This window comes from Vipera berus (assembly GCF_964194415.1).
Source record: "Vipera berus genome assembly, chromosome: 3".
NCBI lineage: Eukaryota > Metazoa > Chordata > Lepidosauria > Squamata > Viperidae > Vipera > Vipera berus.
Genome location: NC_138204.1, coordinates 15,064,749 through 15,081,347, shown reverse-complemented (window position 1 = coordinate 15,081,347; position 16,599 = coordinate 15,064,749).

The following is a 16,599-nucleotide window of genomic DNA, read 5'->3' as shown; positions in this document are numbered from 1 at the left end:
CCATAGTTATTTATCTAGTTGCATTTGCATACTTTTGAACTGCTAGGTGGAGAGGAGCTGAGGCAAGTAATGGGAGCTCACCCCGTTGCATGGAGCCCCGGTTTGAAAACCAGGCTGTCAACTCTCCAGCTGACAAAGTCAATGTTTTTAACTGCTGAGCCCTCCTCTTATTAGATACAATAAATCTGGAATATTTTACAAGAGCCATAGTGGCACAGTGTTTAGAATGCAGTATTGCAGGCTAACTCTGCTCACTGCCAGGAGTTCAATTCCGATTGGTTCAAGGTTGACTCAGCCTTCTATCCTTTTGAGGTCAGTAAAATGAGGACCCAGATTGTTGGGGGCAATATGCTGAATCTGTAAACTGCTTAGAGAGTGCTATAAAGTACTATGAAGTGGTATATAAATCTAAGTGCTATTGCTATTCCCTCATGAAGCCTCCAAGCACAATTATTACATTTATTGTTCATTGTACTTGCTGAAATACAGTGGCATAACCACGTATTTTCAGAAAGGGTGTGTGTTTTGCTCTTAATAGTTTCTCCACAAATTAAGAATGACATTATTGTTCTGTACTTTAAGCTCTCCACAATTACTTAAAGCAAAATTAACTAGGTTAAAGAGCTTTGATCCCTGAGGAGTTCACTGTATCACCAGATAACCTAGTGTGGCCCACCAAGACTAAAAAAGAAAAATCAAATAAAACACATCCTCTAGGTTAGAGCTACTATACCTGGGCTGCAAAAAACCCAACAACCAATAGATGGCAACAAAAAAATATAGAAAATTCTCCATCTTTGCTACCATATAGTGGTATTTAGATGTTTGGTGCCCATATTTCATAATCTTATTCCAGGTGGCAAATGACGGCAGCTTATTGTTTATGGTAAGGATAGAAAGTTGAACAGAACTAATATTTCCAGACTATAAAATTGTTCCATTAGTCCATCTTGGTTTGAGGTCAGGGAGTGGTAAACTAAACTAGTCCAAGTTTCAGAGGTTAAAAAGTCACAATTCACGCAATAATTAATAAATAACATTTACACCAGACAGATTTATCAAGTAGCAAGGATTTTGTCTGTTAGTTTGTTTGTGACATACATGTAGTTGCTCAGTTCATAAAAAGTCACCTTGGGCAGCTTAACAATTTGTCGGAGCATTTAAAAAGGAATTAAGAAATAAAAGAAGCACAATAAACATGAGAAAATGAAAATAGGACAAGCGAGTAACCAAATAACAAAAATAGCAGAATTCACCAAGGTCAACATTGCATATCTCATTCAAGATGCTTCATTTTAGATAGTAATGTTATTCTGAAATACAGGTGCTATGACAGGCATATTTGCTAATTCTTGCCCCATGATGCCACTTCACTTCACTTCACAGAACCAAACCAACAAAACTATTCTGCCAGCTCTCATGAGCCAAGCCAAAGAACTTGGAGGCTGCGTCATGAAGGGGTTTATAGGTGATAACTAGCATTTGGAACCTTATAACGAATCAATGAAGCTCATGAAATAATGATGATACATGGGCACACCAAGCTGCACTCATAACTATTCAAGGAGAACTTTATCCCCATCTCAGCCAGAGATCAACCAATTAATGCCATCTCAGTTGTTGTTAGTTGCAAAGTCGTGTCCGACCCATCGCGACCCTATGGACAATGTTCCTCCAGGCTTTCCTGTCCTGCCATCTCAGTAGAATAACCCAATCTGAAACTCAGTGCAAAAGGGTTCAGATAATCCAGAGCTACTGTATAAACCATTTTCTCAATGATCTACTCTAAAAGTGTTCCTATGATTAAAAAAAAACCACAAACCTGACGAACCTTATGAAAAGGGAAGATTAGAAATTAGATAACATGTCTGTAGTGTCATTGGAAGGGTTTTTGAGGAAGGGACAGACCATATCCTCTTTTAGAGCTGAAGAACCACCTTCGCCCTCAAGGAACCACTTTGGTACTGCTTGGATTCAATTACATGTCATTGCCTGGAAGTCGTTAACCAATCAGAATGGACATGGATCTAAAACATAATGCACTCAGAACATTGAGAATCCTGTCCACTTCCAAGAGGCTCAAATTGTCCCCAGGTAGCTGTGCTAGACCATACCCTAGTCATATCCAAGGAATCTGTACAGCTGGAATCTGACAGATTCCCTGACTAATCTTCAGAGTGCCTCTGCAGAGGTTTCTCCAGTCCTTCCCTGGGTGAGATCAGGTTACCCTGAACAAGGTCACTGCCTACCTACAGGTGTGATTAGAATAAAAATAATTACAGTCTTCCACAAGGTGAGATATTTTTTTTATTTAAGCTCAGTCAACTTTTTTCAGCATCTTCTCCAATGTTTCAGGAAACTATTCTGGCATTTCATCTTCTGGTGTCTCTCAGTGAATCAGGAGGTTCTCTGGAATATATGGACAGAGAAAGGCCATACCAAGCCATGGTCAGTTTCTTCATTCCAGACAGAAATGAGGGCCATGGTTAAACAAATGCAGCAGAGCCAACTGGGTACATCAAATTTCAGTGGTGGAACAATCAGTAGGTCCTTCTTCTCAATTGTGAAGCATGACTGCAGAGAAGTCTAGGTCTAATGGCAGGGGACTGATAATGATTTCTCCCATTTCATTACTGTCCTGAGATAAAAGAACATTTCTAATATGTGACCACTACTATTATCTGCACTGATAACCACCTGGAATGCATCCATGGTTACTCCTGAGCTGCCTCCAACTCCATGCTTAGAGAGGGGCACTTAAAGTCCCCTAATGCAATTAGTGTGGGGATTCCAGTACCAAGAATGGAAAGCTAACATTTAAAACATTATTTCCACCCATAAGCTACTTTCAAACAGAGAATCCCATCCTTATTTAGCCGGTGGTCACTAAACCTGATCTAACTTAAGATCATATGGGCATGCTGGGTTGTTCTCAAGTAATCCTTCTTTATCAATATGTTTTCCTTTTCTGGCTAGTGACACTACCATTCATGTGATCCTAAAGATGAAGGTAGATCATTCAGGTTAGATGTTCCAAAGCGAGTAGAGACAAATTTTGGCCCAAATCACATGAAAGGTTAAGAGATTATAATGAGATTGAGGCAGCAGAAATTTGATGACCAATAACTACTAGACAACATTTAGAATTTTCTGAATCTCTTTGCTGCCATCTTGTGAGTGTTCAAAGTGTAGTAGCCCAAATCTGGTAGATATAGTTAAGGTTTAGTCCAATTGGTATGGTGGACACTTGATCCATCTTCTTGCTTTGAGGAACTATCCTCAGATGTGGTCTTGATATTCAACAAAAAACTGTTTGTATTCACATAACATGCTTAACTTGGTTCATAATAGTACAATTCTCTGGACTCCTGCAGTATGCTGAACAATATGCTAATTATGCTCAACCTTCATCCAAGGAGCAATAATGTTTCTAACAGAAGAGAACATTTGTAGGTCAGGATTAAACTACAGAGTCCTTGGTGCTCTTTGATCTTGGTGGAGGTTTTTTATAGATGTTTCATTACCAAACTAAGTAACATCTTCAGTGCTAGTAGAGAGTAGCATTTGTTCTCAGTTTATATGCTAGTGGCTTGTCAGTGTTAATGGTCTTGGAGATTCTTTGGTTGGGCTGTTTACTGTTAGTTTATTTGGAAATTCCTTGATTGGGGTATTGTTTGCTTTTTAATTGTTACTCTAATATTAATCATGGTGTTAATCTGCTTATCTAGGTGTTGATTGCTGGTGAAAAGGTGTTTAAATCTTTTTTGTTCCTTGGTTTGTTGATTGTCTCTTTTGATCTTTAACTTTGCTCTATTACAGGATTTTGCCTGGGGGCAGGAGAGGGAAAGAATATTGTAATGGACCAGCATTATCTACCATAGAACGATAAGAAGGATCTTAAAGGCTTGAACACTATTCAACAAAATGCAGTTCAGTGGCAAAGTAAGGTTTTAACTTAGGCAAGAAAAACTAAATGTGTAGGTATAGAATAGATATTATCTTGTTCAATAGTAGTAACTCTAGTGGACAACCACTTACTGTAAATATGAACCAGCAGTGTGCTGCAGCTACCAAAACAGCCAATGCAGTCCTTGGGCTGCATCAATAGAATATCTAGAACACGTCAGGTGTTAGTGCTGCTTTACACAACAGTGGTGAGGCCACACTTGGAATACTGCATCCAGTTTTGGTCACCATGTTACAAAAATATGCTTGAACCTTAGGAAAAAAAGTGCAGAGAACAACAAAGATGATTGGGCGACTGGAAGCTAATAATAATAAAAAAAGGACTAGGGGTAACATGATAGCAGTATTCCCTTAAGTCTTCTTAAGAGGCTGCCACAAAGAAGAGGGGAGTCAACCTATTCTTCAAAGCACCAGAAGGCAGGACAAGAAGCAACAGATGGAAACAAACCAAGCAGCGAACCAATCTAGAAATAAGGAGAAACTTCCTGACAGTGAGAACAATTGCTTGAGCAAGGGGTTGGATAGAAGATCTCCCTTCCAACTCTATTATTCTGTACATGAATCATATGATCATAGGTATCCTGTTTGTCCCTACTACAATAAGAACCATGAATTCCCACTAACAATGGTTAGTTGAACTGTGGGCTCAAATGCACTTGATTCTTTTTGTCAGAATAATGATTTGTAAATCTTACTTCTGGTCTCGAAGAAGAGAAATTTCAGGGACTAAGGACTGGAGACAGATACTAGTGTATTTGGACAAGAAAAGATGGGTATGTCAATATACACAAGACTGGAATCATGCCAAACCAGATCTTATGAAAAATGTGATTCTAGAGTTCCTTTGCCAACTTCAGCATGAATGCCTCAAAATTGGCAGTTGAGTAAATGCATTAAACTAAGGTCTGTATTGAACTTTAACTCCATTTTATGGGTATCATTTAATGTCATGTATTTATAGCCCTGTAGATCAGATTACAGACTGGTTCATTATCCTCAAAATGCAGAACAAGCAATGGGATAGAGCACTGTAAACAGCTTTAATTTGAAGTCATATTGAAAATCAACATTTAAAAGTGTGTGTGTGTGTGTGTGTGTGTGTGTGTATTACTTCCCTTGAGTATTACATTTCCTGCATCTCTTTCTATTTTATGCAGTCCTTTGACTAAAAGCTGATAACTCTGTCGGACAGTTTGTTATGGTTTATCTCTGTTTTTCATTTTTTTTAAGTTGATGATTTTCATACAAGCATGAGGGGGGGAAAGATTTTTGCCAAATGTACATCTTTTTGAAAACAATTTCCCTTAATCAAATATATTTTGTATATTATTTTCATGAATATATGCAGTCTTGGGCAGACTTTTCCCTCATCATTTTTACTGTAAACTTTATGTATTTGTTTGTTTATCACATTAATATACATCATTCTAAATGGTACACAATAGTCAGAACCTCACCCAGAAAAGTAACAATATTGAAGATAATTTAGCTTGGAATAGTGGATAAGTTCAAAACTTACTACGTCCAAATTAAATAAGATCATATTAACATATGAACCTAGCAATTTCTCACAAGCCCTTAACTTTACCCAATATCAAGAAGCAGTGAAAAAGGCCAATAGAGGGATAGAATCAAGATCACATGAAGTATTAGTACCACTTTATAAAGCCTTAGTAAGACCACATTTAGAATATTGCATCCAGTTTTGGTCACCATATTATAAAAAAGATGTAGAGATTCTGGAGGGAGGACAGAAAAACCAACAAAGATGATTATGGAGCTGGAGGCTAAAACATATGAAGAACAGTTGCAGGAATTGGGTTTATCTAGTCTAGTGAAAGGGACGCGGTGGCTCAGTGGGTTAGGACACTGAGCTTGTCGATCAGATGGTCGGCAGTTTGGCGGGTCGAATCCCAAGTGCCGCGTAACAGAGTGAGCGCCTGTTACTCGTCCCAGCTTCTGCCAACCTAGCAGTTTGAAAACACGTAAAAATGCAAGTAGAAAAATAGGGACCACTACGGTGGGAAGGTAACAGCGTTCTGTGTGCCTTTGGCGTCTAGTCATGCCAGCCACATGACCATGGAGACGTCCTCAGACAAGCGCTGGCTCTTCGGCTTTGAAACGGAGATGAGCACTGGCCCCTAGAGTTGGAAACGACTAGCACACATGTGCGGGGGAACCTTTAACTCCTTGGAAGAAACATGGATAATCAACAAAAAAAATGTAAATGGACTCCAGAAAGAAATTCTTTCTATGTTGAAATCAACTCAAGAAACAATTGTTTAAAATTATGAGGAGACTAAAAATAATTAAATAACATAAATGAGCAACTCTCCAACTTAAACTTACATGCAAAAAACATTCAGAAAATGACCATAAAGAATTAACTAGAAACTGAGAAACCAGAGGAAAAAATGGAGGAAACTGACAAAGATAGAGGATTCAAAAGAAGAAACCAACAGACAGTGCAGATAAATAAAAATTTGGAAGACCCAGACATAACACTGGAAATGGGAAAGACATTTTATTTTTCAAGACTTCAGATCATATTTGAGGACAAGGAAGAAGAATTGATGGAATGGTTGACAGAGCTATTAGGGAAAATGCTGAAAACTGGGGCACAAGAAACTAAAAGAGAAACTGAAAGAGAAAGAAAACGGAGGTTGTTTAATGAATATAAAGGGATTAAGCATTTTTACAAAAACACTTTAATTAAATTGTCTTTTTTATTCCAAATAATATATACAAAAACAGAGGAAGAAATACTTAGTGACTTAAATGTACTGACTTGCCAAGTTATTTGGTAAAGGAAGAAAGCTAGTGTAAGACTGAAGAACATAGAGGTCCTGACAAATTAGATGAGGTATTATACCATCTAGTGGATGTTTGAATATGATTAAAAGAATAGACAATTGTTAGAAATAAAAGGACTATTATAAAATAGACGGATGTGATTTGTAACTAGGATAACATAATTTTCTATAAGATGGGAAATATGAAAATACTAAGAGGGTCAGTATAAGGGAAGATTTTAGTTACCCAAATGTAATTAATTATGAGAAAAATGATAATTGATAAAGTTATTTTGAATATTGATAGGAAATTAAAATTGAAAAAAAGAGAAAAAAACAGGATACGGATTGAATAAGGGAACTCTGATTGCAAACACATTTGAGATATGTTTTGGCTAGAGAAGACATTATAAACTGATATTATTGACACTATGCAGGGCTTTTTTTCTCATAGAACGCCCAGAACGGAGTTCCGGCACCTTTTTTGGATGGAACCTTGTAGGGTAGGCAAGGCGAGTTGTATGACATGTGTGAGTTCCGGCACCTTTTTCTTTTACAGAAAAAGCACTGACACTATGTATAACATTAGAAACATGTGATGAAGATGTTTATATTTAATTGTATAGGTATTAATAGCAGGAAGAATTATACTTACATAGTGGGGGGAAATGATTATTATTGGAGGAAGAGAGGATCAGGGAAATACTGGATGGTATAGTATTGGATATTGGATATTGGTATGGTATTGGATATTTTGAGTGAAAGTTAATATATACCACTGAATGATAAAGGAACCTAGACACCGAGTTGTTTATTAAGTACTTATGATTGTAAAACTTGAAATTAATAAAATATTTACCAAAAAATATGAGATTTTTTTTTAAAAAGCAAAAGCCTTCTTTTTGTTGTGGAAACCTTGGGTGTTCAGTAAAAATAGAAGAAAAAAGAAAATAATTTCTGACTCAAAGAAAATGTGAGAGTGTTGATGAAAGGGCATTTTCACACAGGGGCTTTGTACCAACTGAGGATTAGGTCTAAACCTGTCCAACCTTATAATATCAGCTGCATTTAGGAGTTGGATGAACTCTGGTGCATTTGAAATCTCTGAAAACATTTTTTCCCCCAGATCTTACAAATGTCCTGTTTTCACATTAGCTTTGCCTTCTTTTCCTTCTTGCCTCTTTCTCAGAAGAAGTTTGGTCACTATAGTATGACTCTCTGTTTCAAGTGAAGGTTATTTTAATTTCAGTTGCCTTGAAGAACTTCGTTTCCTGAGGTCATCTTCAGGATGAATGCATCCTGAGCAATGAAAAGAAAGCTTTATGAGGATCTAACTTGTTAGTCTCCTTTTAAAACCATTCAACAAAAGTCACGCTATTTAACAAAAGAGAGATGTTGTTTACATTGGTCTTATTGACAGAAAAAAGATAAAACTAGAACAGATTAATTCTTTCCTTTTCTCCAGACTCTGGATAAATAACTAGCCTGGAGGATCTTCCAGACCAAACAAATTACTCTGGAAAGATATTGCTTTCTCCCATCCAACGTATGTGAATGTTCACACAGCATATTTAACTGTGCTCCAAACAAATAAATTGGGTTCGCTCAACATAATGAATCATAAAAAGTAACCAGGATTAGTAAATTATCACTGCAGTTACCAGACCTTTAAGTGATGTGATTGTAGTATTGTAGGAACACAGCCATTATAATACAGATTTGCCCACTTATCTTAGGATTCTGAGGTTCAACCATGGAACTTACTTAATGAATGAAGGCAGATAGATGTGTCCCTCGATAATATTGTAGGATTCAATCTGGGTCAGTCACCAGGATTAGAAGTTTTGTATTCCAAGCTTTTGGATTCGTATTGGAGCCGATCTTAGGGAACTTCTCTCTACTTTCTCTAGCCTCTCTCTAACTTGAGAGAAGTTCGCTGAAGATGGGCTCTAGCACGAGTCCAAAAGCTTGGAATACAAAACTTCTAATCCTGGTGACCAACCCAGATTGTGTCCTACAAATTACTTAATGTTCAAATCCTTTGCATGTCCTATGGCCAAGCATCAACAATATTGGTTTTTCTTCTACAAAGATGCAAACATCAAACCTCTTTCACTGTATGATCAACAAAATAACAGAATGACAGAATTGGAAGGGACCTTGGAGGTCTTCTAGTCCAACCCCCTGCCTATACCAGTGCTTTTTTTCTTTAAAAAAAAGGTGCCAGAACTCTCATCTTGGCGGGCGCAGGAGGCAGGGGGCGGGGGGACGGCACTGCTGTGGTCACAGGTGCGAGGGGTGTTGGTGGCGGGCTGCCCCCCTGGGGCCAGAGCCGGCGCAGCTGGTGCTGTGGGAACAGCGGGGCCCACTCTATATGCTGGGGCTGCACGGGGTGGGCGGCAGAGGTGGTGCAGGCCAGGTGATGCAGGGCGGCCACTTAGGCACGTAGGGCGAGGCGACGGTGGCACAGGTCCAGCACCAGGTAGGCCACCAACCTGGCTGGCGCAGGTGAGCACAAGGAAGGAGTGCACATGGACTCCACAGAACCCACCTCCCACTCCTTGTCCTCTCTTACTTACCTAGTTGAGATGGTGTAGTTGGGCAGCAGGGAGGGATGCAAAGTTCCTGCCAACTCGCCTTCGCTGCAGACAACTTGCCGGTGCAACGTTTTCCGGCCAGGTCTTTTGGCATGCTCAGCAGCAATTCCTATTGGCTTTTGAAAGCCAATAGGCTTTTGAAAGCCAATAGAGGGAGTAGCATAGCTTGTGCAAAAGCTTTTTTGTGTGTGTGCAGAAAAGGGTGCCAGAACGCCATTCTGAGCGTTCTATGAGAAAAAAAGCCCTGCTTTCATGTTTTAATCTTATGGTTTTAAAAATATTGTAAGTTGCCCCAAACCTCGCCATGTGGATTGCATACAAATATTATATAATTGGTAAATAAAGGTAGAACATATGTTAAATATACATCAAATAATAATATGCTTCCCTATAGAGTCAATTCTTGCTCAATGACAGACCAAGGAGTTAACTCAGAAAGGCAAGAGGAAAATCTAGAAGAGGTCTGTGCAACTTGTAGAAGGGAAAGGCCCACACCGATAAATTAAAAATCTTTGTGGTCTGCAAAGGAATGCTGGTGGGCTAATCAATGATTTGGTGACTAGAGGAGCATCTACAGTGTTGGAGTTTGTGGTCATGGTAAGCCATGGTGGCACTAGGCAATATGACTTTCAGGGCAGTGGTGGTGATTTTATTACTTTAAAAAAAACTGTGCTCTATCCAAGGGTGCTTGGTAGGCTACATGTACAGGCCTGGTCTAGAATTTATATTGGAGCATTCAACTATCTAGAGCAGGCATGTCAAACTCATTTTGTTTGAGGCAACTTCTTATAAAAGAATTGCCATTAATTTGTTTTAATAAAATAATTTAAATCAATTTTTCACTTGATTTCAAATTAAATGAATTATATTGGTTGACAATGAGATATTTTTTAGTACAATTGCCAAATGCAATAAACTGGTTTTAGGTATATGTGTGCACTAATTATTTCAACACATATTATTTCAACTTTTGTATTTGCTATTTATATATGCCCTGTTCACCGCCCTGAGTCCTTCGGGAGAAGGGCGGTATGTAAATTTAATAAAAAAATAATAAAAAAATAATAAAAAAACACCAATACATTTTAACAACATATTCTATTTGTAAATGAATGCAAATGCAAATTATACATTTTTTGTGCAAAAATAAAACAAAATAACAGATTTAAGAGTGGTTATCATTAGTTATCCTTAGATAAAAAATAATTCCATCATCCAAAACTTTATTATACTGTATTTAACAAACAGATGCTTTGGGATTTAAAAAAAGACTTGACTACATTTGATTGTGTATCACCATGGCATTAAAACAAAATTCAAACAGTGTATGAAAAATAAAGTTTCCCTAAAGGTCTGCTGGCTATATGTATACATTTTCCTTGATAGCACTCTATTGCCTTCTTTTTAGCCTTTTTTTTCAACTTCCCAGCTTAAAAAAGGCAAGGCACCGGGAGCTGAAAGTTACAGAGACTGTTTAAGCAGGTTGCTAAGCAACCTGTTCACACTTGGCCCTTCTTACCCTCCCATTTTTAAATTAGCCTGTACGGATCGCATTTCCTTCGATTTGAGCCATCTGAAGGCCTGTCGCTGCAATGCATTCTGCTGCTCTGCAACCTGGCTACCTGAGGAAAATTTGACTCTCCGGAAAAGTTTCCTTCAGCTTTTTTTGTTTGTGTGTGTGTGCAAAAAAAGGTGCCAGAACGCCGTTCTGAACGTTCTATGGGGAAAAAAGCCCTGGATATATCACATATAATTGAAGATTGTAATTAGTTGCGTGTGCACGTTCAGCAAGTGTGATGTATTTGTGTTGGCATTTCTAGGCCTCTTTCCAACCACATCCAGAAAAATTTGTAACAAACATTGGAATTCTTAAGGCCATGTTTGGTATTTCCCAGCAATCTGTTACTGGAAGGAAAAAGCAATCCCTGCTGTGTTACTGATCCCAGAGAAGCATTTGCATATATGCAGGTATCCTTAGGGTGCCATAGTTATGGATGAGAAATATTGGTTGCAAAGTTGGCATTTCTGGATGTAATACAGATATTTTGGACTTATTTTTGTTTCTTTGCATGTTTGATATTTTAAAAAAGGCATATACTACTGACTACGCTTATGCACATATGTAACATCTTTTGCTAGGATACATGACTACTGCTTTTCCAGAATGTGAAAAGTGAAAGATTGTGACTAAACAAAATTTTAATGTACAGATAATACCACCAGAAATTATTTTAGCCTTTTTAATAAATGTTGTTATTGATGTTAAGCTCACCATGGAAAACATCATATATTGTTATGTACTGTATATACTAGGTTAATTATTTAAAGACTGAAGTGCAACATAACTAGATTCTAAATAATCTATTTTTCAAAACACACAACAGTCTAAACAGTAAAAGTAAAGTCCAAATTAAGAATATTTCATTCTTAAGAATTGTTTAAAGTGGTTTAGTTGTAATAGATGGTTAGATTCAAAATAGTTTTCAAGAGTATGTACAAAAGATACTATTTTTTTCTAGCATCAGCTAAATTAGACATATTACATTGAGAAAAGTGTTTCTCATTTCTTTCCTGTTACCTTTATTGATTTCATTGCAGAGATGTTAACATAGGAAATACCGTAGTTTCCTGCGTATAAGACTACTTTTTAACCCATGAAAATCTTCTCAAAAATCAGGGGTCGTCTTATACGCCGGGTGCTGAAAATTTAGGGACAGGGCTGGCTGGAAAACCTGGAGCGGATCTCCCATTTAGTCTGTGCAGGGAAAGTGGGACCAATTGGAAAAGAAGCTGCAGTCTGTGATTTTTTACAGGCTGGGGTCTGGGCATCTTTTCTTCTAAAGTTGAAGAGCAGCTGTAATTTATCCCAACTTGAAAGGCAGGTGGGGAAGGCAGCAGCCAGAGCAGCGGCTTAGCTCTAAGGACACATTTGACTCAGGAACTGGGCGGGCTGTCTGGAAAACCTGGAGCGGATCTCCCATTTGGTCTTTTTTTAAAAAAAAATCCCATTTATATCCTGCCCTTCTCCGAAGACTCAGGGTGGCTTACAATTTAAAGCACAAATCAATGTGCTTAGCAATAGCCTTCATTCTGTGTATATGCCTGTTTATTAGGGCTTTCACCCCCCCCCCAAGCAGCATTATTACAAAGTCAGCTTATTGCCCCCAACAATCTGGGTCCTCATTTTACCTACCTTGGAAGGATGGAAAGCTGAGTCAACCTTGAGCCTGGTGGGATGCGAACCTGCACTAATTGCAGGCAGCTTGTGTTACTTAAGGCTCTGCGCAGGGAAAGCTTTAGAGTGAATTAGGAAAAGTGAAAAAGTGAATTAGGAAAATAGGGAATGGTTGCTGGAATCAGGGGCTGCCACAAAGAAGAGGGAGTCAAGCTATTCGCCAAAGCACCTGAAAGCAGGATAAGAAGTAATGGATGGAAACTAATCAAGGAGAGAAGCAACCTAGAACTAAGGAGAAACTTCCTGACAGAACAATTAACCAGTGGAACAACCTGCCTCCAGAAGTGGTGAATGCTCCAACACTGAAAGTTTTTAAGAAGAGACTGGACAGCCATTTGTCTGAAATGGTATAGGGTTTCCTGCCTTAGCAGGGGGTTGGACTAGATGACCTCCAAGGTCCCCTCCAACTTCTTCTTCTTCTTCTTCTTCTTCTTCTTCTTCTTCTTCTTCTTCTTCTTCTTCTTCTTCTTCTTCTTCTTCTTCTTCTTCTTCTTCTTCTTCTTCTTCTTCTTCTTATTATTATTATTATTATTATTATTATTATTATTATTATTATTATTATTATAGTTTAATCCACTTGCACTGTTTTATGTTTACATGTTTGATGACAAACAGCCTTATGTTTATAAGTGACAGTTTTCCTACTAAGCACCTGCATGTCATAAGCATTTGAATTAAAATTACCATATTAAAATCAAATCTGATGTTTTTTAATTTTTATTTGGTGTGCGTTGGAAGAGGGGTAGTCTTATACGGCGAGTATAGCCCAAACCCTATAATTTAACAGGAAATGTAGGGGGTCGTCTTATACGCCCAGTCGTCTTATACGCCGGAAAATACGGTAGATTATTTTGTTATCTAATTTTACCTTCCAAAAGACAGAAGCAGATGAAAAATGTGAGGTTCTTTCCTGTTGGCTTTTTTGAATTAGCTGTTTTAGATTCTAAAAGTTTAGTTTCTAAAGAAGTAACCCTGTAAATAATTTTAACGTCCTCCTCTAGTGCAGGCTCTTTTATGACTCAAGGACTTCAACTCCCAGAATTCCTGAGCCAGCACGGCTCAGCTTGGAAACCTCTCCCTTTCCCCTCAGCATGGCTGGCTCAGGATTTCTGGGAGTTGAAGTCTATGAGTCATAAAAAGGGCCTATATTGCCTAGCCCTGCAATAGGCTTTCAGAGGAAGCTTTTTTTTTTTTGCAAAAAAAAAAAGGTGCCAGAATGCCGTTCTTAGTGTTCTATGGAAAAAAAGTCCTGCCCTATACCATTTCAGGCAATTGGTTGTCCAATCTTTTCTTAAAAACCTCCAGTGTTGGAGCACCCACAACTTCTGAAGGCAAGCTAATGTGTCTGAAACCACACATTTCTGTGTGGTTTCAGAAATGTACTTCTTCAGAATGGAATAGCTGTGTCATAACATCATGGAGGTTAATGGGTGATGTGACAGAAGCAAACATTCAAGATAGTTAAGCCATATGGAGCCAGAAAGAATGCTAAGAACCTCATGTACTATGTCAATGTTGGTCTTCCACTTTCCCCAAATTTACAACCACCATTAAAACAGGCTTCTATTTTTATCCCTCAATCCTAAAGTGGTTTTTGCATAGTTATCATGTTGTTCGGGGGACGTGGTGTCTCAGTGTATTAGGACGCTGAGCTTGTCGATCAGAAGATCGGCAGTTTGGCGGGTCGAATCCTGAGTGCCGCATAACAGAGTGAGCGCCTGTTACTCGTCCCAGCTTCTGCCAACCTAGAAGTTCGAAAGCACGTAAAAATGCAAGTAGAAAAATAGGGACCACTACGGTGGGAAGGTAACAGCGTTCTGTGCACCTTTGGCGTCTAGTCATGCTGGCCACATGACCACGGAGATGTCCTCGTACAAGCGCTGGCTCTTTGGCTTTGAAACGGAGATGAGCACCGGCCCCTAGAGTTGGAAACGACTAGCACGCATGTGCAGGGGAACCTTTACCTTTACCTTTTACCATGTTGATCATTGCTATTTCTTTGCCATTTTAAAAATTATTTTACCTTGCTAGCTAATGGAGCTGTCATAGTTCCTATTTTGGGAAAGCATAACCATAACCACACACACAAACAAAACATGGCACCTGTGCAAATTGCAACTTAAAAATTCAAAAGAAAATTAAAAGCAATTAATTTTCCTTCAGGTAGGAGGAGAAAGAGAGAAAAAATGCAGAAGAACACATAGGTGCAATATTAAAAATCATATCTGTGGCATTTTGTAACTTCTCTATAATTGTAGTGGAAATTCTGGGCTTAAAATGATCTTATTTGATGGCATTGGTTACATTTACCCTGAAAATCTCCCTCACTGCTTCAAGATGAATATTATCTCTGTGCAAGGAATGATCAGCCTGTCTCGAGGGGAAGGGTAAAACTATGCAAATGAAATAACTTCAAAGACATTCGTTTCCATTCATTTTAATGCCAGAGTAACACTGCTAACAGCCATTATAAATAAAAGTGATGGAGTTGGCAGGGGGTTCTTTTAGCTTTTTAAGTTCTTGGCCAGTATAACAAGAGTTGGATTTGATCTGCAAATCAATTTCAAACAGCAGCTGTAAAATTCTGATCCTCAAACATCCACACCTGGGTGCCAATAATGAGGGCTGAATAGGTGGCACTTATGTCTGACCTACAGAGCACATGCTACCAAGACATTCACTTGTATGTGTCTCGTGGAAATAATGAGGAAATGAATAAATCTATCAACTGTGCATCTCCTACTTGATTCCCCAAATCTTCCTATCAATTAATTAATGAGAAACAGTTACTATAGTATTAGAATTCTGCCTCTGACTTCAGCTCTGCTGAAATTGAGGAGGAGGAGGAGGTGATATAAGAACAGTGGCGTTACAACCTACTAAAGGGAATCCAAAAACTGAACATCTATTGAGGATGAATATGAGATCAGCTAAAAATAATATTTTTTGTTATTCAATCACTAAATCGTGTCTGACTATTTGTGACCTCATGGACCATAGCAAGCCAGTTTCCCCTGTCCTCCACTGTCTCTCCATGAGTTTGCCAAAATTCATGTTCATTGTGTTGATGACACTATTTAACCATCTCATCCTCTGCTGTCCCTTTCTCTTTTTGCGTCCCATCTTTCCCAACATCAGGGTCTTCTTCAATGAGTCCTCTCTTCTTATTTGGTGGCCAAAGTATTTGAGCTTCAGCTTCAGTATCTGTCCTTCCAAAGCACAGTTAGAGTTGATTTCTTTTAGGATCGACTGATTTGATCTCCTTGCCGTCCAAGGGACTCTCAAGAGTTCTTCTCCAACACCAAAAGATAACATTAGATCTGATTAAGTCTGAGTGTTTGCTGAGATATGGTTTGGCAGACTTCTGCAAAAAACCCAATATTTTTGTTAGTAAGTGGAATTTGTGGGGGTTGCTCAACTTCAAATTGAGCACAATATGAAAAACTGAGCCCTTGGCCCATATTCAGGTGGTTTAACATTTCATGGATTTGATTCAATCACAATACACTGCTGAATCAAAAGAGAAAGAAAGAAATCCTTGCAGGAGAGAAAATGTATGTGCTAAGTTGAATAGTGAAAGTGCAAGGCCTGCTTTTGTGCACATTCTTTACGTTTTGGGAAAAATGTGCACATAAGCAGTCTATGAAGAGGAAATGGGGCACATTACTATTATCTGTCTATGTACGTTTGGGTGTATGAAGAAAATAAACATAACAAAATGGAAGCTGAATCCTTTTCCTCTCTGTCCTTTGGACAAGACCATTGTAAATTCCTGTTCATCTCTTTGCCAATCCTATCAGATGCAAATCTTTCCTGCACACAGACAAAGAATCCCTGCAATCCTATCTAAACCAAAGAATAGAAGCATCTCACCAGCTCACAATATAGCCCAAGGGTCGCCCTCGCAAGGAAATTGCACTCTAGGGAAACCTCAACTCTTCTACAGTCCATCAGCTGATAACCTCAACATTTCTTCTTCTTCACAATGGACTTCCCAACTCTGCTGTCC